This window comes from Hermetia illucens, chromosome 4, assembly GCF_905115235.1.
Source record: "Hermetia illucens chromosome 4, iHerIll2.2.curated.20191125, whole genome shotgun sequence".
NCBI lineage: Eukaryota > Metazoa > Arthropoda > Insecta > Diptera > Stratiomyidae > Hermetia > Hermetia illucens.
The window spans coordinates 105,304,173-105,325,872 of record NC_051852.1 but is presented as its reverse complement, the minus strand read 5'-3'; the positions used below and the strand labels follow the sequence as shown (position 1 = coordinate 105,325,872).

At 42.7% G+C, this 21,700-nt stretch overlaps 1 protein-coding gene and 2 non-coding genes across 4 annotated transcripts in view; all 3 read right to left on the bottom strand.

Annotated features, from left to right (window-relative positions):
* LOC119654354 (ecdysone receptor) overlaps positions 1-21,700 on the bottom strand; it is an 834,675-nt gene that overhangs the window by 758,702 nt on the left and 54,273 nt on the right. The gene's annotated exons all lie outside the window — the stretch shown is intronic.
* Trnar-acg lies at positions 12,102-12,174 on the bottom strand. Its single transcript has one exon. It is a non-coding gene; the product is annotated as a tRNA-Arg (tRNA).
* Trnak-cuu lies at positions 12,376-12,448 on the bottom strand. Its single transcript has one exon. It is a non-coding gene; the product is annotated as a tRNA-Lys (tRNA).

Below are 21,700 nucleotides of genomic sequence, written 5' to 3'. Positions count from 1 at the left end.
AGGTTCGCTGGCCTGCTGATTCGATCAACTGTTCGTGCCACCTCTTTCCCGGTTTCTCCTTCTCACGTGTTTTGAACAGGCGCTACTTATATCGTCCGATTTACTTTTTCTTTCGACGGCTTCGTCCCTTTTTCACTCTGGGCCTTGCCGTACGGCAACCGGATGGCTCGCGGGAGCTTATGCCCGTATGGGCGGGGATTCCGTTGGAGCCAAGTCTAAACTCTCCGATGCGAACTTATATATTGCCCCATGTGTACCTATATATTCCAGTAACGGAATATTCTCACATACGAAATATACAAAGCCCTTTACACGTCAAGCACCAATCTTCTCGCATCCAATTTGCTTTTCCTATCTTGATTTTCAATGAGACTATACTTCAGTTTTATTATCGTCACACTTAACGCAATACAGGTAATAAGCCTACAGTAGCCAGACGACGCAAAGTCGAGCATAAATATCCATCATAAACCGGGATTCAAACCCAATGAAACGAGATAGAGAGGCTGACGTTCAACTAGCTCGGTGGTTGCACTGTCAACCCTAATGTTTTCAGAGGAAGCTTGGGACTCCTAAGGTAGAACTATTACAAATTTCTCTTAATTATTCGTAGATATATGGTAAGATCAAAAACTTATTTTGATACACATTTTTCTTCAAATTGAAAACTGAATTTATAGATAAAACATGGTAGCAGTTTCAATCACAAAAAAAACCCCAACTCAACTGTGATCCTGTATCCTGACAAGACATTATTAATTCTAGGCATGATTCCGTTCCCTTCCTTGATTGTACTGAAAAATTATTTTTATTCTCACCAGATTGAATAACAAGACAGTATTACCGTCACTACCATGTGAAAAGGATCAACAGAAATCACAGTAAATGCTGCTGGGATAATTAATGATGGAAACGTGCAAGGATATTTCCTACTCGAGTTTATTTGTTGCGAAATAATCAAGCTCATTAAGCTTGTGTTCATGAAACTTAGTTTCGTCCACTCCTTGGGAGATTTACTCATGCATGTCGTGAAGAAATCAATTAAAAGCCTTTGGGGCAATATGAAGCCCTGAAAGAATGCTTATGTCCTCATTAGTGTTTCAGCGCTTAATACTCGTGATTTATGGTTCTCTAGTAAAAGAAAATTACTTGGGCTTGTGATGCTTTCTGCTCCGTTCTCGGGATTTCATTTCTGCGGTGGATAATACTTTATCTCCGTGGGGAGTACTTTATATGTGTGTCATTAAAAACGACTAGTCCTATCGATAATTGCAACTTTAGGAGGTTTTCAGAGGGTTCTTGGTGTCGTTCACATCTGAACTTTTCTAGGACATTAATTTAATTTATATATTTCGCCGGCAGAGCTTACTCCTTGAAGAAATTTAAGCTTCCCTCTCTGTGTAGTTTAAGAGAAAGCGTTTATCAAAATGAAGATTAAGGCAAAATCTGAGATAACTTTCCAGCCGCCTTGCAACGTCATCTTATACTACCTTTTACGCAAAAATGCAATTTCAAAGCAATTAAGCCTTCAAAAACTTCACGCTGTGCTATATGTCCTCTCCAATGCGCTTTATATCAAATCCGTATCTTTAGAATAAAACGATTTAAAACATCTCATTTAAGGAGTCGACATTGAATTGTTTCACTCAAGTTCATTAATTTTAATTCGAATTGACCGCGCGAAAAGATTAAAATCGATCTTTTCCTGCCTGGTCTTGACCCATCTCATGCTCGCGCACATTACTGGGGACAAGCAAGATTAACAAAAAGAAAAGATACAAATTCAAATTTTCGTATTTTGGCGGACGTCAGAGTCAATTTTCATTATATGGAAGCCGTGGAAATGTGGACATGACACCCACGCGCTACAAATTTGTAATTCTTAATGCAAAATTCGACAGAGTTGGAGCGGACAAGCGATGCGAATTCAAGAAGATAGATTATGGGCTGGACTCGAGATAGAAATCAACAAGGCTTAAAAAGTGCTAAGATTTATGGATAACTGCAGGGAAGCAGTATTAAAATGTTTTGTACTTTGACATTGTATTATATTTGGTATGGGCTTAAAATTTGCATCATCGCCGGCTTCGATAAGATGAATCATCGCATATTCATAATTGTTTACAGGAAATGTGTTGAGAGTTAATGAAGGAATATCTGTTCAAAATGGAGAAAGTAATGTCGTAATAGCTTAAGTGCGATTTATGGGAATCAAAAAGGTACCGTGGTTATATATGACTAAAAAAAGCCCACGGACCCTCTTCCCGTCCAACTGGACCGAGGGGCGACCAACCTGAGGATGGGCTCAAGGCAACATCCAAAGGCGCGCATTACAGCGACGATGCGTTTTAACGCAAAGTGTGTGCGACCATGCGAAAATGTATAGCTACATCTCGACTATCGCAAACACTTCAAGCAATGACGCGGTGGTTCTACACTACAGAGACATGGTTCTTGAATCGAAGACAGAACGGATCACGGCTGAAACCCACTAGGTCAGATTGTTACAGGACAGGACTCTTCGGACTATAGCACAGGTTGCAAGGATAACCGCTTTTTCCATCCCTATGTATAGTGCAGCCCTAAGATCGAGCGTTTTCAGCGCTTTATGTAAGTTCTGCGGGACTAATCCCGTCGCTGAAATTACCACTGGGACTACTTCGATCTTTTGTAGTCTTCAAGTCTGCTTCATATCGTCCACCAAGGGGCCGTAGTTCCGGATTTTTTCGTGCTGTTTTTCAATAGTGTTCCGGTCCAGCGGTACGGCTACATCCATTATGAGGCAAACTCGTTTTTCCTTGAGAAGCAGAACTAGATCAGGTCTGTTCTGATTAACACAGTGGTCGGTGGCAATAGTGTGATCCTACAGTAGTTTGACCCGATCATTTTCTGTTGCTGATTTGCCTGGAGTGAAGCCTCTTTGGTATAGACCAATGATGTTCTGGACGTATGGGGCTATCCAGCCTAGCAAGATAGTGGAGAATACCTTATAGATGGTACTCAGCAACGTGATACCTCTATTATTGCTGCACTGTGTGATATCTCCCTTTTTATGTATGAGACAGATAATGCCTCGTTGCCAATCGTCAGGCATTGATTCGCTGTCCCATACCTTGAGCACAAGTTGATGAACCACTTGGTGCAACCGGTCGCCTTCATATTTAACCAATTCGGCTGTAATTCCATGGGCTCCTGCCGACTTATGATTTCTTAGCCGATGAATTGCACGGACTGTTTCTCCTATACTTGGTGGTGGCAGTATTTGTCCATCGCCTTCAGTTGGCGGGACCTCCAACTCGCCGATGTTCTGGTTGTTGCTCAACCCATCGCTCTAATATGCTCATTCTTCCGGAAATAAGATTTCCCTCTTTGTCTCGGCAGGATGAGCATCGAGGTGTATAAGGCTTCATCCTGCTGACTTGTTGGTAAAACTTGCGCGCCTGGTGCGGTTGCTAACTGTACTTTTCGAGTTCACAGACTTGTTGGTTCTCCCAGGCTTTCTTTTTCCGTCTGTGAAGTCGCTTCTCCGCTCGACGGAGTTCGTGATAAGTCAATGCAACATTGCTCGGTATGCGGCATTCTTCCGTTCCGTTGCTATGCAGCTTACATTCATCGTCAAAACAGCCGTTCCGGCTCCTTTTGCGGCTGGGGACAAGTATGTTTGTGGCCGTATCAATGATAACGTTCTTCAAGTGCCTCCTACAGGGTACTGTAATCCTGTAGTGTACCGTTAAGATCTTGAATGAAGTGCTCTAACTCACTTCAAGGCCCCGATCCAATTGGATTGTTGCGCCAACGATTACTATTAAATTAATAAATATTTAAATCATAATAAAATATATATTGTGTTACCATTAATATAGTAATTTTAAATACCTATAGACTGGACGCCCAGAGCTATCACTTTAGTCGAAAGGAACTTAGCCTGTTCGGTCGGAAGCTTTTCGGGTCCGTGGGTTTCCCTAGTTTGGGTAATTGAAATATAAGCGTGTTCCTGGTATACGAGGTAAATATTCCAAACATATAGACCCAGACATTCGTTCCCTCCATTACTAACATAGAGAAGGAATAATACCATCCTGACTAGGACACCTGAATCTATGGAACGAGTTTAATGGCCATTTCACATTTTTCAGTGATACTAGTTTACACGCCAGAGTCCAATTTTTCAGTTGAGAGCCTTTTGCATCTGTCGGTCCTGAGATAAGATTTTGGATGCTACCTGAGAAGTACACTTCCAGTAAATGGTTTGCTGTTTCTTCAGTGCTTTGTATGCATGTACTGCTCTGTAAACAGAGCGTAGCCAAATGATAGCTACGTTGCTTCGAGAGAATTAGTAACCTCGGAAAACTTCTCCATGATGATTGTTTGGCCGACCTTATGCTCTTCTTTGGGGCTTTCTGGGCCTTTTTATACTGAGTGACTGAATCATACTTTAGAGCTCCTTTGGTGTATCGTTCTACTCTGTTTTGCCAAATTCGAGTTCCCCATGGTGTTTTACCTTTCTTTGGATCTTGAGGTATAGCTCTCCTTGAAAATTTGAAAAATGTCTGCGTCTGCATTGTGAGTAGTTGGAGGTGGATCCATGCTCATTACGAAATTGATGTGTCTATAATCCGAGAGCAAGAGCCACAATGTCAGGGGACGTCATCGTGCTGTCTATGACCTCTCGCCTGACTACGTACAAGCAAGTGGGTTCATTCCCTTGGATGAAGGTCTGAAGATTGGTTACTGTCAGATATACCAATATTTTCGATCCTCTCGCAATGCTGATTGAACTTCTCCAGCATATGTGGCAAACATTAACATCAAATCCTGCTTTTACCCCCATGCCTTACTTCTTGGCGTATTGGATAGCTCCATTGGTATACAATAGGTCAGCATGTCGGAAATTTAAGCCCATGATTTTTCCACCAACAGCTCATAGTTTTTGTATGAGATATAGACCATTGAACCTCAATGATACAATAGTGTTTAAACCATCCCAGATAATCCCATCTAGCCTGAGCGGATGATAAAAATATCCCGATATGATCGGGAGAGAGCGCGAAGAACGTTGTGAAGTTTCACGAAGCATAGAAGGAACAAAATCAAGGCACAAACCAGAAGAAAAACCCCAATCAGACGAAACGCGACATTAAACGATTACAACTTAGAGCAAGTCGACATTTTTATATATAATACTTATTTACAACTTTTACAAAGGACAAAAACAGAATAGACGAAATCAACAGATATGTCATGTTTTCCAACAAAGCATTCTACCTCATACCACTACATCCAAGATATGTGCAGAGGAAAGCAGGATTGTGAGAAATCAACGCTTTCAAACGCTGAATGTTCGGCAGAATCCAAGGCCTGATACGGGTGGACGACGAAGACTGAATGAGACACAACAATGAGTATATTGTAGTAGCAAAATATAGATGTGTATCTACGACTAGCGCCATCTTGTATAAAATATGTGAACTGAAGTTGTCTGTGTTCTTTACACTTCTGTCTATAAAAATAAACTTGGCAGTCTTTTCTTCGTCTTCACTGAGACACGTTGTTTTAATTATAGAGTAGAACCTATTATTCGACGAATCAAAAGCCACCATCCATATTAACATTCGAAATCTCCGGTGGGCAGGCCATGGTAGGTAGGTAGGTGGGTATCAGTGGCCTCTCCGAGGAGCCCAATCAACGCTGCATTGTGCGGTTTTGCTGCCACAAACTCTTAAAACCGTGACTGCTGTTATCAGAGCAGGAAGGCAGAGTCTATCCGGCTCGAACCTTCACAGCCAGCCCGTAGCATTCAGGAAGAAAAGCAGCTCTCTCACCCTGCAGCTAAAAATCTTTCTGAGGTCCCCGAAGCATGGTTACCTAGTATTGGTAGCCATCGCAGAGGAAGTGCTTGAAGGTTTCCTTCCCTTTTCCTCAGCTTCGGCAATGCGAATTGTAGGGTATTCCGGGGTGATCTGTTATAGGCCAGTAATCCGTGCAAACGGCCGTAATCTGCATTTGCGCGCGTGTGGCACAGGAGCTCTTGGGATCAGACTATGTTATAAGCGGGCCAAATCCTTCTTGACTTGGCACATGTTCGGGAACCCAGAGGAGGGTGAACGTGCCGCCCATCAGCCTGGAGAATGTTGTCGCTGAGCATAATGGCCGCTAGGCTGTCGCTCAGAGTGGTTATGTTACGCTTGGGGCTCAGATCATTCTCCAGCCATCGACAGACTTCCAGTATCGTCAATACTTCCGCTTGGAATACACTGGAGACCATACGACTTGGATACACTATGTGTATTCGAGAAAACCCCCGCACCGACTACACAGTCCATCGGTGAAGAATACCTTGCAACAGACCATCGGTCTTCCACGGTTGGAAAGTCCACAACAAAGTTTCACGTGAAGTTCAGCTTGGGTCTGGCATAGTCCGGAGGAAATACCCAAGTTTTCCGAGGTATTTCGTCTAGGATGTTACTGTCGCCATAGGGCTTCGCTGTTCAGCATTCACACTCACGAAGTCTGACGGGGCTGCAAGCTGTTACGAATTTAATGTGGAGGCCTAGGGGTAAGAGGTTCAGGTGTACAGTCAGAGCATATGCCGAGTAGGACTGCAGAGCCCCAGGAGCACCTGCACCCGGTTCTTCCTATTAAGCTTCGTTCTATTATATTTTTTGTTCAAAGCCGGCCACTTTACAATAGAGCCGTACGTTAGGATTGGACGCACAACAGCGGTAAACATCCAGAGAACCATCCTCGGCTGGAGACCCTATTTCTTTGCAAAGGTTCTCTCGCAGGCATAGAAAATTATACAGGCTTTCTTAACCCTCAGTTCTATATTCAATCTCCAATTTAGCTTACGATCCAGGATTACACCCAAATATTTTATATTGGAGGAAAGGACCAATATTTGTTCATTCAGCCGTTAGGTAGAAATCAGATATCGTGAATAGCATTTCGATTTGGTTGGGTTTATGCCGAGTCCGCATATTGCGGCCCTCAACGCTCTTTCCATGATGTCGCTCATAATGAACGGAAACATCCCTGACACTAATGTCACCAAGTCGTTGGCATATGCCACTACCTTCACCCCGCTGCTGTCTAATATTCGTACAATTTCGTCTATCATAATTAACCATTATTGCGCCACCCTGGGATGTGTCTCTGTTCACAGCTCTGATCAAGTGGTTGCCTCCCAGATTCTACGGTATTATCCTGGTACTTAGCATGGATACAATCCAATAAGATACCCCTCCAATTCAATACTGGTCAAGGCTTCCTTGATGGCGTTGGTACTAACGTTTTTGAATGCTCCCTCTATATCCAAGAAGGCAGCTAGGGTTTACTGTTTGTACTGCAGTGACCGCTCAACCGTGCCTATTACCTCGTGGAGAACTGTTTCTGAGAATTTGTCTTTGAGGTAGACATGCTGCGACTTAGCGGAATTCGTTCTCTCCATAATCGCTCTTAAGTGGATGTCCAGGGCGCGCTCTAGGGTCTCCAATACGAAAGAGGTAAGGCTGATTGGTCGAAAGTCCTCCACGGACTCATTTATTTATTTATTTAATTTAACGGGCAACAAACAGAGTAAACTCCAGTTACTTATTGTTCTCAGGAGGAGAAGAAAGCAGTAATCTTATCCTATGCTTAAAACTACTTAAAGTAGAGAAGTTAAAAGGACCAAGCTATTGTGCGCTGTGATTCGGTAAAGCCTAGGAATCGGGGAATGGAAGTAGACATAGAGCTCTGCGAAGAGCACTTTGAAAATGTCTGCGCTACGTGTGTTATCAGACGCAGGACGACAGGTGATGTCGTTAGCGGCGGAGCGTTTCTTAAAGAAGAGGGAACGGGTGAATTTACGTTGCACATTTTCAAAGGCAAGACAATCACACTTACGGGAAGGTGACCAAATCACGGAGCAGTATTCGAGGGTATTCCTCACGAGGGAATTGAAGAGAACTAAGGAGGGTTGGATGGAGTTAAAATCAGAGGAGGAGCGAAGTATAAAGCCTGACAATTTTGCTGTTCGATTGATGCCTTCGGGGCAATGGGTGTCAAAGCGAAGCTTATTGTCGAAAGTGACTTTGAGGTCTTGAGTGGAATTGAAGCAGGATAAGGAATGTCCATTGAGAGAGAAGGAGAGTGGGTGAAGATTTTAGGGAGTAGCACAAAGAGTGACACTTTCTGACGTTTAGCGCTAAACCATTAGTCGAGCACCAACGAACCAGAGTGTCTAGGTCAGATTGAAGCGAAACACAATCCATAAGTGACGATATAGCGGAAAGCTTCTTAAGGTCGTCTGCATAGAGCAAAAAAGGACAAGTAAGGTGGGGAGGAAGGTCGTTAATCAAAATTAAAAATAACAAAGGACCCAGAATAGATCCCTGTGGGAGGCCAGAAGAGGGGGAGAAGGAGTGGAAAGTACAACCGTCAAAAGAGACGCGGCAGGATCGGTTGGAAAGGTAACAGGCAGTTTGGATAGAAGTATCTTGTGATTCACACTGTCGAAGGCTTTAGCGAAATCAGTGTAAATGATATATACCTCTTGCCGCAAATTTAGACATTTGGTGACAAAGTTGGTAAAGTTAAGCAACCTGCGCTTAACAAAGCCGTGTTGCTCTTTCACTATGTGGTGGCTTTCGGAACAGGAGGAGAGGAGGGAAATGGGACGGTAATTCTTGGCAAATGTACGATCGCTAGGAGGAGAGGGGTAGGGAGGCGAATGGTAGGCGGTGCGGGAAAAGGTACATCCACTATCGGAAGGGATTCGGAGGAAGGAGGAGGAAACGTAGACTGAGGAAAAGTAGCGCAGAGTAAATCACAAGATAGTTGGGGGGGATTAGCTGAGGAGCCAGAGTATTTAATGGACGGAGGGGATAGCGGGGCAGAACAGCGGGAGTTGCGAATGTGGGACCAGAAAGGTTTCTGGTTTCCGCGCTTTAGTGAGTCTTCAACAAGGGTCAAATATTCGCTTCTGGACTTGCGTGTTAAGGATTTGACCGAAGAACGGAGAGATTTGAAAAAAAAAACTAAGTCAGCAACGTTTCTAGAAGACAGAAACTTCTTCCTCGCAGTGTGTTTTTGACGTAGTTTTTTGTTTGCTTCAGTGGTGAACCAGACAGGGTAAAAGCGTAAGCACTCAGGAGAGGAGGGGACGTAACAAGGAAGAAAATCAGATAAAATGGGATAGAAGGTGTTGAGCACTTAGTCATACGTAAATGGAAAGAGGAGGGGAACACAGTTGATTGTTGCCAAGGCTGAGTTCAGACCTTCGAAGTTAGCCTTACGAAAGCTGAACTTGGTAGGCTTGCGAGCGACAGGAGAGTGGAGTCGGGATATCTGAGCATCGAACTCGAGAGCAGGATGATGGGTGCCAGGGGCAACGTAAGACTGGACATGAAGAGATCGCGAAAGGCAATGCACAGGAAGGTTAGAGAGGACAAGGTCTAAGTGGCTTCTAGAAAGGTTAAACTGGGGGGCGCCACAGGTGGCCAAGAAAGTGGATAGAAGAAGAGAAGGGTGGGTGGAGTTATTAGGGAGGGAGGGAAGGCCAAGAGTAATGGGCCAGGAAAGCATGGGAAGATTAAATTCGCCACAGAGGATGAAAGGAAATGAGGGAAAACAAAACATTAGGACCTCTGATAATCTGTCGAAGAAACTCGTACACAGATGGCGGGCTGAAGCAGGAAAAATATACACACCATATGATAAAGGAGAATACATTTGGTGGGATGACTCGTATGGTGACAGAATCGTAGGTGGAGGAGAAGGAGGAAAAGATGAGAGGGGACTTAACAACTATTAGCACTCTTCCGCCGAATATCTTGCCAAGCGCAGCGCAATCTCTGCCACAACGAAAGACAGAGTAACTTTGGAGGAGTTCGGAATCTAAAATCCTATCACCCAACCAGGTTTCAGAAATGCAGATGACGTGATGTTGGAATGCTAAGGCAGAGAATTTGAAATCCGACAGTTTGGTCCTTAGAAGGAAACTATCACTCGGTCAGGAGAGCCATCTTTCGTGAGCTTCACACATGAGAGCGGTGAGAAAGTTGAGTTGGCTTTGCTTCTGATATAGGCCAGAATTTCGTCGGACGTGGTGGAGTACGCTAGCGTCGACACGAACAGCTATTTCGGCGGCGAGGCGACGTTCAATTGGGGACCTCACGGGCGGCATGAGGTCGGAAGAACTTGTGGTTCAACAGTAGCGGACGTACGGAACATGTCCCTCGGATGGAGGAGGACTTTTCAATTGGCTAGCAGACGTCGTCGGACTGATTCAATCTTTTATAGACGCAGTGGAACAGTGCTTCGCAGATAGAGGCAGAGAATTAGTCGACCGGAGCGACTTAGGTATGGCGCCAGTATTGTTGGCCACAGTCGCCGGCAGGGTATAAGCAGAGCCAGTCAGCGGCGTCTCAGGAGTTGAGGCTATGCTGGTACTCGATGAAGTAGCAGCTTGAGGAACTGCATGTTGAATCGACGACAAAGTCGCCGTGTGTTGATGCAGCAGTTGATATGCAACAGATAGCATGGTACCGCAAAGGAAGTTACAGCGATAGGTAACGTTCGGTGAAAATTTTGCGCTAATTGCTATGAACGCAGAGGGAATTCCCAAACATTTGGCGTGGGAAGTCGTACCACAGTACCCATTGCAGTCTAAAAATTTGGAGCGAATGGATTCCGGCTCCTTACAAATAGCACACAGAGTACGATAAATCGGCGAGGAAGCTGCCATAATAAATTTGAAAAAGAGATTGAAATACACAACCACGGAAGCTAATGATGCAAAATGTTATACCGACCGACTCATGGCAGCGCCTGCCCGCTTTCTATATGAAAACTACTCGTGCGCGTCTCCAGGACTGTGATACGTATCCTAAAGAGATACAGCTTCGGCAAAACCCTTTCCTGCTGCTTCTGTAGCATGACTGGCATTATACATCTGCCGGGCATCTAGTCCCGGAGACTTATATGCAGAGAAGCTGTTTATGGCCCGGCCGATCTTATCCTTGGTAATTACCGATTTGACAGTCTCGCACGGTTCCGGTGGCCGCAAAGCCTCCAAGCAAGGCTCTGACTCACAGTCCTTCTCGCTGGCAGGAATGTGTGTTTGAATCACCAGCTCCAAGGTTTCACTGGAAGATTCCGTCCAGGAGCCTTCCGACTTCTTAAGAAAGGATGGGCTCTTATGACCCTTGGACAGAATCTTACTGAGCCTCGTCGATTCGCTGTTCTAACAATAGTCCCACCAAGATGGCCGACTTGGACTTCTGCAGGCAGTCCTTGTATGCCTGTAGCGGATTTTGACGATTTCCCTTCCTTTCCAGAGCCCCGACCTTTGACCTTTGAGTTCGTCTGTCGTGCCAATCTTGCCAATTTCCGCAGCCGAGAGTTTGATCTTAATTACTTGGCCAGATAGGCCATGGAAATCAGACAAATTTCTAGGCCTATTCCGACGCGAGGTGCAAGGGAAAGGAAAAGAACCCAAAAATGTTTGAATTAATAAATCTAATTTGTTTGAATGCCTTCATTTATTTTTTAAACAGCTCCAAAAAAATAAGACCGTTTCAAACCGGTTGCTTCTCATTAATTTTAGATGTTCTGAACCCCGAAAATGTTATGAATTATTTGTTTTGTGAATTAGGTTTATAATACACCTGGGCCTTGAGATTATCACCTTGAAAATAATAAAAAACAACTTTTCCTTTTATGTATAAATATTTTACGGAAATGCCATATACTCAAATACTGCCGAATTGGAGGAATATTATTCAAACCATCTGAGAAGTTCTCCTGGCAAAAGGGACTATTCAAAGGAGCAAAAGGCCGTTCAAGGTAGGGATCATCAGGATCGATGATCGGCAAAACTCCTTGGGGTGTGAATATATAAGACGAAAGGTATCAGCGTATGGTGAGGTATACCGACTTCGAAGGGTGAGGAACTTTATGTATGTATGTATATGCGGTGATAAATATCGCAAGTAGAGGAAGGAAAACAGGCAGGAAGGCATTGCAACCTGGATTTCATAATTTATACCTGCGGCAATGCTTCTTACAGCTTCAGTTCTAAACAAGCTAACTATTTTTCGAAGAATAAAAAATTCATCCAACGATCCTGCCAGGAGTCGAACCTGGAATCTTCTGATCCGTAGTCAGACGCGTTATCCATTGCGCCACAAGACCACATATCCACAAATTTTCAATCAAGTCTTATCTAATTAAATTAAAGATATCATTGTGTATAATCATGGAAATCGTTTCTTTCCATTTTACTTTTCCCTCACTTTATCATTTATTGGCTCATAATAAATTCACTAATCTTCAATTCATCTCACATTTTGAATTTAAAATATTAAACTACCGAAAATAAAATATTTTTATTTGCGCCCAACGTGGGGCTCGAACCCACGACCCTGAGATTAAGAGTCTCATGCTCTACCGACTGAGCTAGCCGGGCATGTTTGCGTTTTTCAAAGCGTGATATGATTCGCGGTATCACAGTACGCCTATCATAGAAACTTACATCTCCGTCATGCTGAACTAGGCAGTGGGGGCACATTCACATGATAAGCTTGTGAATGGACGTTTCTAGAACGTATCTAGTAGCTAGAACCATAGTTTTTTTCAATGGTAGCGTAAAAACAGAAGCATTTAAATAAATTTTCAATTTAGAAGATCTAAATCTGGTTCTCGATATTCATAATCAAATCAACGTTTCTATTTTAGGATGTAGTCATTGAAATAGTAACTCTTCACAGTATATAATCTGCCTCATTAGTCTCGGCACAATCTGATTCGCTTTAATCTGAGATATTCTGGCGGGTTAGCCAGTCGGTTGGGAGTGAAATAAGAAATCAATGGGACATGACCACTTAAACCAGATACATATCTAGATCACTTCCACAATTTTGCAGTTTTGTTCAAATAATTTGAAAATTCAAATAAATTCAGCCAAACATGTAAAACCGGGTCATATTTACATAGAGAGCAAAACCTGTCTTTGTAAATATATATACTTATATGTATGTTTATGACAGTCCGTAGAGTATAGCGTCATAATTGCTATAAACGAATATTGGTAGAGACAGGAACAAGGCAGTGATTAATAATGCCACCGAAAATAGCTAAAAATACCAAAAAGTCATTCGATTTATTTAATCACTATTCTTGCTAATACCTTCTAGTTGTAAACTAAACTTCATCTCTGGAATTCGTGAATTTTTTGAATTCGAAATTTTTCTTAATATTGCCCCCATCTTCGCGTACCGATCAGTTATCAACAAGAAGCAACTCCATTGTATTACATATTTCGGTGAGGTTCCTCTTTCGTAGACAGTTTGACCCTAACCTTGGTACGAAAATCTTACTTTCAAATCAACCAATTACAAAGGGGAAACAGAATTCAATGGTCATCAGGCGAATGCAGTTAGGGAACAGCTGCTCCTAGGAGCAATTGATGATCAAGGCGATACAGACAGATAGAATTGAAGAATATGCGATACAAACAGGAATTTCATGAATGGGAATAAGATCCCCGATTTTCATTAGTTGCATTTTTCGTTTGTTGCGAAATGCAAGAGATAACTATGGACTCTGATCACCTTGGTTATGCGAAAAATCCTTAGTTAGCCACAAGTTATAATTGCCGCTGTTCGTGAACACTTATCAATGAAAACATACAAGAACTCTACTTTAGTTCGGGATGGGTTCGGCCATACCTCTAACTCTATTTTGTCTAACATTCCTAAATATAATACTTGCATGAGGGAAATTGAATTGATTTGAAACCATCAGACAGTTCCGAAAAGTTTAACTTGGCTTTGTGGACTACCGAATGACAAGTAGCTAACCTGACATCCTATTAAGCTAATGTTAAACTAATTTCCTATAAAGTACGAACAAATCTTCATTTCGCCTCTCTAATTTTAAATTATGGAGATCACTTTTCTCCTAAAATTCATAAAGCTTTCCATTTAAAATATGTCCTTATTTACAATCCAATCCACGCTTCATAGGAAAAATTCCTGTCTCAGTCACATCTGAAACCCAATCGTTCTCTGTCTTCGTTGCCACCAGTCACTGCTCCAGCTCAGTCCCCGGATACCCGCGATTTAACAGATCAGAACACATCCTGGTCCGATGCACGGCTGAACCAAAACTGAGAAAGTCTCCACCGATTTATGACAAATCCTCAATCCAGCATCAACCTGTCCCCACTTTAGTTCAACCTTTCTCACCATCAAGAAAGGCTATTATAACTTCTATTTGGATCGCTTCATCATCAGCAGTGACATTACCGTCTATCTCTATCCTTTTCTGGAACCTATTCCCGGTATCGGTCCCCAAGACGTCGTAATCCTCGACAGATGTATCTGTTCTACTCTACTTTCTGTTGCTGGCTTGCTGAAGGTGAACTGAAAACTTAATAATCACATCCTTAAGGAGGTCATCCCGTGTGAAGGCGTTTTTTTTTGGCTTTTTTAGAAATTTTTTGTGAAGAACTGGATAAAGGTAAAAATAAGAATTTTTCACCATAGATTTATTTCTATGTTGAGTATTCATAGTTCATTGTTGAAATACAGAGCAATTTATACACCCATCCCCAAACAAAAAGGTGTTTTTCTGCTGTCACGCTAGAGGGCGCTGTGATTATCTTAAAAAAAAGTCAACGGCATTTTAACGTACAGACTTAACTACAGTCCGTAAACTAGGATTCTTAAAAAATATTAAAAGCTAAATTTTTGGCGGCGTTTTAAACTTTTTTTTGTGGTTTTTGGTGTTTTTTCACGGCGTCTTCAATGAGTAAAAAAAAACTACCAAAGGAATCGCAATTCTCCTAGTTTGCGGACCGTAGAGATATGTTCTGAATAAGTCATGAAAATTTCAAAGAATTTCTTTGGATAGATTTTGGGCTATGGTGGCAGCCGATTTTCAACATGCAGTTTCGAGAAAAATGCATTTAAAAAGTGGAATATTATTTTTAGCCGTAAAATCTGAATTGGTCATTAATTCGTTACACCTAGTCCATAAACGTGAGGTTTCTTGAAGAAACAGATGTACAGCCTTGGCTTCAATTCTTGTCCTTTTAGCGAAGTCGTTCGAATGTTATTCGGATCAATAAATACGCGTTTTATTACGGCGATCGACATAAATCTGGCATGTGTCTTATCACGTGTTTAACACTATAATTTCCGAACGACTCCGAATATCAAAAAATTACTTCGCTCATATATACAATTGATGTAAAAAAAAATTAGATTCGATTCCGGGATAACTGGCATATCGCCGCAAGTGATAAATACCTGGAATTTAGAAGGACGCTGACTGAAATGGGAAAATGAGATTTATCAAAATAAACCTCAACAATTTCAGGGTGCTCAGGATTTACTTGAGCACACCAAACTTACGGGTCTGAGACGGAAACTGCCATCTTACGCGAATCGTACAGAAGCCGTCACGGTGGCGTATGGGTCATAGATTCAGTTGGTGGGGCGCAATATGGGCTTGGGCTTGCGGTCGACAAGCCATATAATGTACTGAGTCAGGCAGCTAGTGACTTTGTGCCTCACCACGCCAACAGGCACTTCTACAGAGATCACAGCCTAAGTATGTGGCGCGCCAATGCCTACCAGATTTTCAGTTTTTAGTAGAAGACCGAACTACTAGTGGAATAGTGAATCGACCAGCCTTCCATCAGCCTATCAACCCAGACGAACGGCTCAGAGGACGATAGGTAGGATCGATCAGGAGTGAAAAGAATCCAATGGAGCAAGAGGGAATGCTTTAAAGAACTCTTTTCGGAAGCGGACATAAACCCTTGGAGGAGCGCCTATAGAATCGTAATGGGGCGACCTAGAAGTGTTCATCTCCACAGATCACGTGCCCATCCCTCTTGTTAGAAATCATCCAGTGGTTATTCCCCCAGCTTAGACCTCTGAATATGACGGTAATTCCATCAGTCACCAGAGACGACATTTGCTGGAAATCTGCAATGGAATAGGAGAAGCTCCGGATATGGAAGGCATATCAAATAGGGCCTTTAGGTTTGCCGTGAAAATTAGACCAGACATGTTCCCTCAGTTGCTTGAAACGACAGAAGTTCGTACTACGGCTTGTAGACCTCCAGATGCGACATCCTCCTACAGATCTATATGTCTTCTATATACTATGGGGAAAATGCTGCCGCAAGTAATGTACAATAAATTACTCCTGATTATTGAGAGCCCAAGAAGGCCACTTAAATCGGCAGCATAGGTTCCGTAAAACCAAATCGATATCATCAAATTAGTTACTAACTTGGCCGTAGGTCGGATTGACGGAAAGGATAGTGGCGATGGCCCCGGACGTGAGAAACTTTATCTTCCTGTCCCGGATGAAGCCATGATGGTGGGTTACACCGACTATATACCACTGGTTGTAGTCCCAAAACGTCACGAAGGGGGAGCTCCACGTTTATAGGCGGGGTGGTGGGCTCGATCTTGTTTTAGGCAGCCCAAATTTAGCGAAAGGCATTGCAGATCTCATTTAATGCTAATAAACTAAGTACAGTTTATGGAAGGACATCCCTGAAACCTCGAGAATAATGCTGACTGACATCCTAATAGATGAGATGACGAATGTATAAAATGCAAAGTCAATTTCTTCTTTATGGTAGACGAACAACCCGGAAAAGGAGAAAACTGTAAATAGATGGTACAAGTATTGGGAACACTTGGTGGACACAGAGGCTTCTCCCTGCCATTAAGGAGTGGCGCGATGAGGTCAATTAGGAAACGGACGCCGCGTATAGGAGAAAGGAGAGCAAGATAGAGTGAGCTAACGCCTTGTAATGTAACGCCCGTTCCCCCGAGCAGAGGGGAGTAGTTCCAGAAGGTAAAAATCCCACACATTGGCGAGTTTAACCCAGTTTTTTTTTTGAAGGTTTCCGACTACTCAAAAAAAAAAAAAATACCAAAAAAAAAAAAAAACAAAAGACAAAGAAACGGACAAACAGACATTGAATCGATTTTAATAAGGTTTTATGTGAAACAACACGAAAAGTCAAATAGGCTCGGAAATCATTTCTTCTATACTCACTACTCCATTCTGCACAATCGCGACCGAAGTTTCGAAACTGAAGTTTGACAAGAAACCCCAATCTATAATCCTACAAAAATGTGATCCAATCATTTCCCCCTTCCTTTCCTCAATTATCAATCTTTATCTTCTGAACGCCCATTTCCCCAGTGATGGGAAGAGTGCATAGCTTTTCTTTCCTCCCCCTCCCCAAAAATTAAAACCCTATTAACCTCGCCTACATCATATCTTCCTCCGCGAAGATTTTCATGCGTTTACCATCGAAGCTCACTGCGACCCGAACAACACATTTCTCAATCAGTAAAGGACGAGGTTTGGTATCAACCGGAAGATTACAACCATAGCTTTCTAGACCTTACAAAAAAGCTTCCCCTAAGTATGGCAACATGGACTGATTTTTAAGACCACTGCAATCCACTGTGTGCCAGTAAGGATAAGTACGTCTAATTCTACTGTCCTGCCTGTTATCAAGCAATAGCCTATCTATTAGACTCTTCTTACTTTGTTATATTTGTCAATACCTTTACGTAAACCTTACATCTGCCTTCGCTTCACTTCAAAGTTATCCCAGTCATCTAACGGATTCCTAAGTTCATAGGGAAAAACCTCATGAAAAGATAGACATTTGATTTTTCCGACAAATCTGTAATACCTCAAGTATCAATTTGCAACTTCAAGTCCCCCTGTAGAACTACAATTACCATTAGTTCTTCAAATGAAATGAAAGGTAAGGACTTTGGTTTACTATCGAAGGGCCATCCCAAGGCACAATAACAGTATAGACAACACCCACTGAGAGCGAATTGAAGCATCTCATCATTGGTTGTGTTGCCACTGCCATCAAATGACTTTGAAACCGCCGCCATGATGCGTCCTGGGGCTAACCTCGAGTTTCGGTCACTCCTATCAATTGACTGAAAGTAGGCCAATAAATTGATTTTTTTAACCGATTCTTCGTGGTGTATTAACCCGGACAACTGTTTACGCGTGATCCCTGTTGTAACAAATATCGTATCATTATCTCCGAAGAGGATAAATTGGCTGACGCAGTGCCTACATTCTAGACTAATAAACTCATTCTAGACTAGATAAATTCTGTTGTGCCAATTAGAATACCAGCGTTCTGGGAAAATAGGCCGACGTTATGATTCGTACGACTTGAAGCATTATTTCGAACTTCGAAGATCGCAGAGGATGACCTCAATTTTGACAAAATGGTCAGCAAATTGAACCCTGAAATGCTGGGTGGTCGCGTCGGAAGATAAGGAGGATAGGGAATCATTAGTCGGACTCAAAGTAGGGGAACAAACGTCCTTTCAACTACTGCGTGCGATAAGAATGAAGAGTGCCGACCGACTGACCGATAATTTATTGAAAACGCTGCGGCTCTAGTTATTACCTAGAAAAATGCAGGCCATACTGAGTTCTTCAGAACCGTCGGATTACTTGCTAAAAGTATCAGAAATGGCAGATCGGATCATTCAAACGCGCCTTACACTTTGAAGAGCGCAACAGTCGTTTCCGTATCACTGCAAGATGTTATTAGAGTGGAATTGGCGCCGCTCGATAAACTCCAATGTGGAAAGTCACGCAACCGGAGACTTTCCAGTTCCCGTGTTTACGAGAACGCCATCGCGAATATCCAAACATCCTTTATAGTGTTACTACCATAACACATTCGAAGTTACTGCGCTTCGATGGTCTGTGTTCAGAATAGGCAGACCAACCAAAAAAATACTTCCAATGCTGTCGATAGTTGGCAGCAAGCGACCACAACACCGATTGACACTTGCGCGGATGAATCTTTTGTTTCTCGGAACTTGAACATGAAGTTCTAACACTGAATTTAGAACAAACATGCGCGTCCCTTTGGCTGGTGCTGATTTTTCTCGCCTAATTATTAAAGCCGATTTATTAAAAGCGTACTAAAAACCAAAACTAAATTGGTTTGAAAATTATGCTTGAGTGCTGACAACTATTCACTAGTATCATAAGTCGGAAGGTTTACGTGCTACCACACTTGACTTTCAGAACATCCGAAAGGTTTTAAACACGACCGATTGTGGTATGAAAAACGAAGACGTCTAGTCCGCTTATAGTTGAGAAGCCTCCACGTCGCAGATGCGGATTTTGAATAGATGGTGAGCAGTGGGGTCTCTTGCTCTTCATATACTCCTTGGGCAAGCCCTCTGCATCTGGCCTGAAAGAGAGATGGAGCTTGAGGGCATTTGGCAATTTGAATGCAGTCACGAAGACCGACAGGTATCCGATGCCAAATTTCCAAGATTCAAATCGCAATCGGACATTTCTAAGACAGCCGTTGTCATCGTCTGGCCTTTTTGAGTTTTCGGTCAGGACATTCGGATCACAGAATACTGCTCAGTCGTTTTAACCTTTTATTTTTGTCTGTATTTCGATTATCTTGGTTAGAAGAAATCAGAAACTATGAACACCCTACTTCAGTAAAAGATCTAAGAAGGGTCTTATGGATCTTAAATTATCACCGTTAATTCATTATGAAGGCTGCCGACTAACAGCCACCGTAAAACGAATTACTGTGCCACTCCAAGGATATTTTATGATGAACCGGAGCTGACGAAACGGTGTTGCTCCTCCATTTTCCATCATGAATTTAATGTGTTAGTAGAAACAATACTGGAATAGAAGAACAACGGCAGATAGTTGCCCTCAGCGTACTTTTAGCTGTAACTAACTTGAGTAGAAAAACTATATAGCATTCACGACAGGGAGCTCCTTTTTACATCAGTATTCGCCATTTATTTGAAGGCGTTGATTTTGTAGTGGAAACTAATCATAAGCCATTGGTTTACGTCTCTCACCAGAAAACTGATAAGACTTCTCATATGCAAAGTAGCTCTCATTTGTTTCTCAATTCACACCAAGAATTAAATCTGTCTCCGGTGAATCGAGTATTATTGCCGATGCTTTAACGAGAGTAGAATCAATTTGCCTGTCATCGAACATCGACGATAAGCTTCTAGTAGTCGAAAAAGCCAAAAATCCTGAATTACAAGATCTTCTTTTGTTAAAATTCAAGATCATAACCGCTGTCATTAGTGATATGGTCAATCATTCAATCTACCTCAATAGTCAGGCCGTTTGTTCCTGAGACATTACGCAAAACTGTTTTTGGCACGTACCATCACTGCAATAATCGTAGCAGTTAAGCCTTTTACGAATCAGAATCAGAAAGTTCATTTAGCTAAATATGCATCGTGACGTACGACTCTGGTTCTACACGGGTATTAACTATCAGCATTCAAAATCGTGAGGAACACCAAAGCAGCTTCCAATGATGCTTTCAGTTCATCTAGCAGTCGGGTGCATTGTGAGCTCTTCCGGCGTAACTAAGAGGCTGAACTGAACGTGGATGGTGGACTTAAGGACCACCGTTGGTCATCATCTCTCATCAAAGGATGCGGTTTGAGTAGTCGGCTTAGTTTAAGGCGATCTTCTACCGTCAAGCGTAAATTTCACACCTATATTTAGAAATTAATTGCAAAGCAACTACTGAAGATAATCTAACAAATTTTTCTGTTTAATTTGTGCATGTTTTGACTTTTCACAAATATTTTTGAAAAACATCCATCGTTTTTCTTCTCTGCTTGAAATGTGCTTACTTTATGACACCTGAACATATCCGAATAAAAAACAATATCATCATCATCAACGGCGCAACAACCGGTATCCGGTCTAGGCCTGCCTTAATAAGGAACTCCAGACATCCCGGTTTTGCGCCGAGGTCCACCAATTCGATATCCCTAAAAGCTGTCTGGCGTCCTGGCCCACGCCATCGCTCCATCTTAGGCAGGGTCTGCCTCGTCTTCTTTTCCTACCATAGATATTGCCCTTATAGACTTTCCGGGTGGGATCATCTTCATCCATACGGATTAAGTGACCCGCCCACCGTAACCTATTGAGCCGGATTTTATCCACAACCGGACGGTCATGGTATCGCTCATAGATTTCGTCATTGTGTAGGCTACGGAATCGTCCATCCTCATGTAGGGGGCCAAAAATTCTTCGGATGATTCTTCTCTCGAACGCGGCCAAGAGTTCGCAATTTTTCTTGCTAAGAACCCAAGTTTCCGAGGAATACATGAGGACTGGCAAGATCATAGTCTTGTACAGTAAGAGCTTTGACCCTATGGTGAGACGTTTCGAGCGGAACAGTCTTTGTAAGCTGAAGTAGGCTCTGTTGGCTGACAACAACCGTGCGCGGATTTCATCATCGTAATTATTATCGGTTGTGATTTTCGACCCTAGATAGGAGAAATTGTCAACGGTCTCAAAGTTGTATTCCCCTATCCTTATTCTTGTTCGTGCTTGTGTTTGACCAGTGCGGTTTGATGTTGTTGGTTGATTCGTCTTCGGTGCTGACGTTGCCACCATGTATTTTGTCTTGCCTTCATTGATGTGCAGCCCAAGATCTCGCGCCGCCTGCTCGATCTGGATGAAGGCAGTTTGAACGTCTCGGGTGGTTCTTCCCATGATGTCGATATCGTCAGCATAGGCCAGTAGTTGGGTGGACTTGAAGAGGATCGTACCTCTTGCATTCACCTCAGCATCACGGATCACCTTCTCGAGGGCCAGGTTAAAGAGGACGCATGAT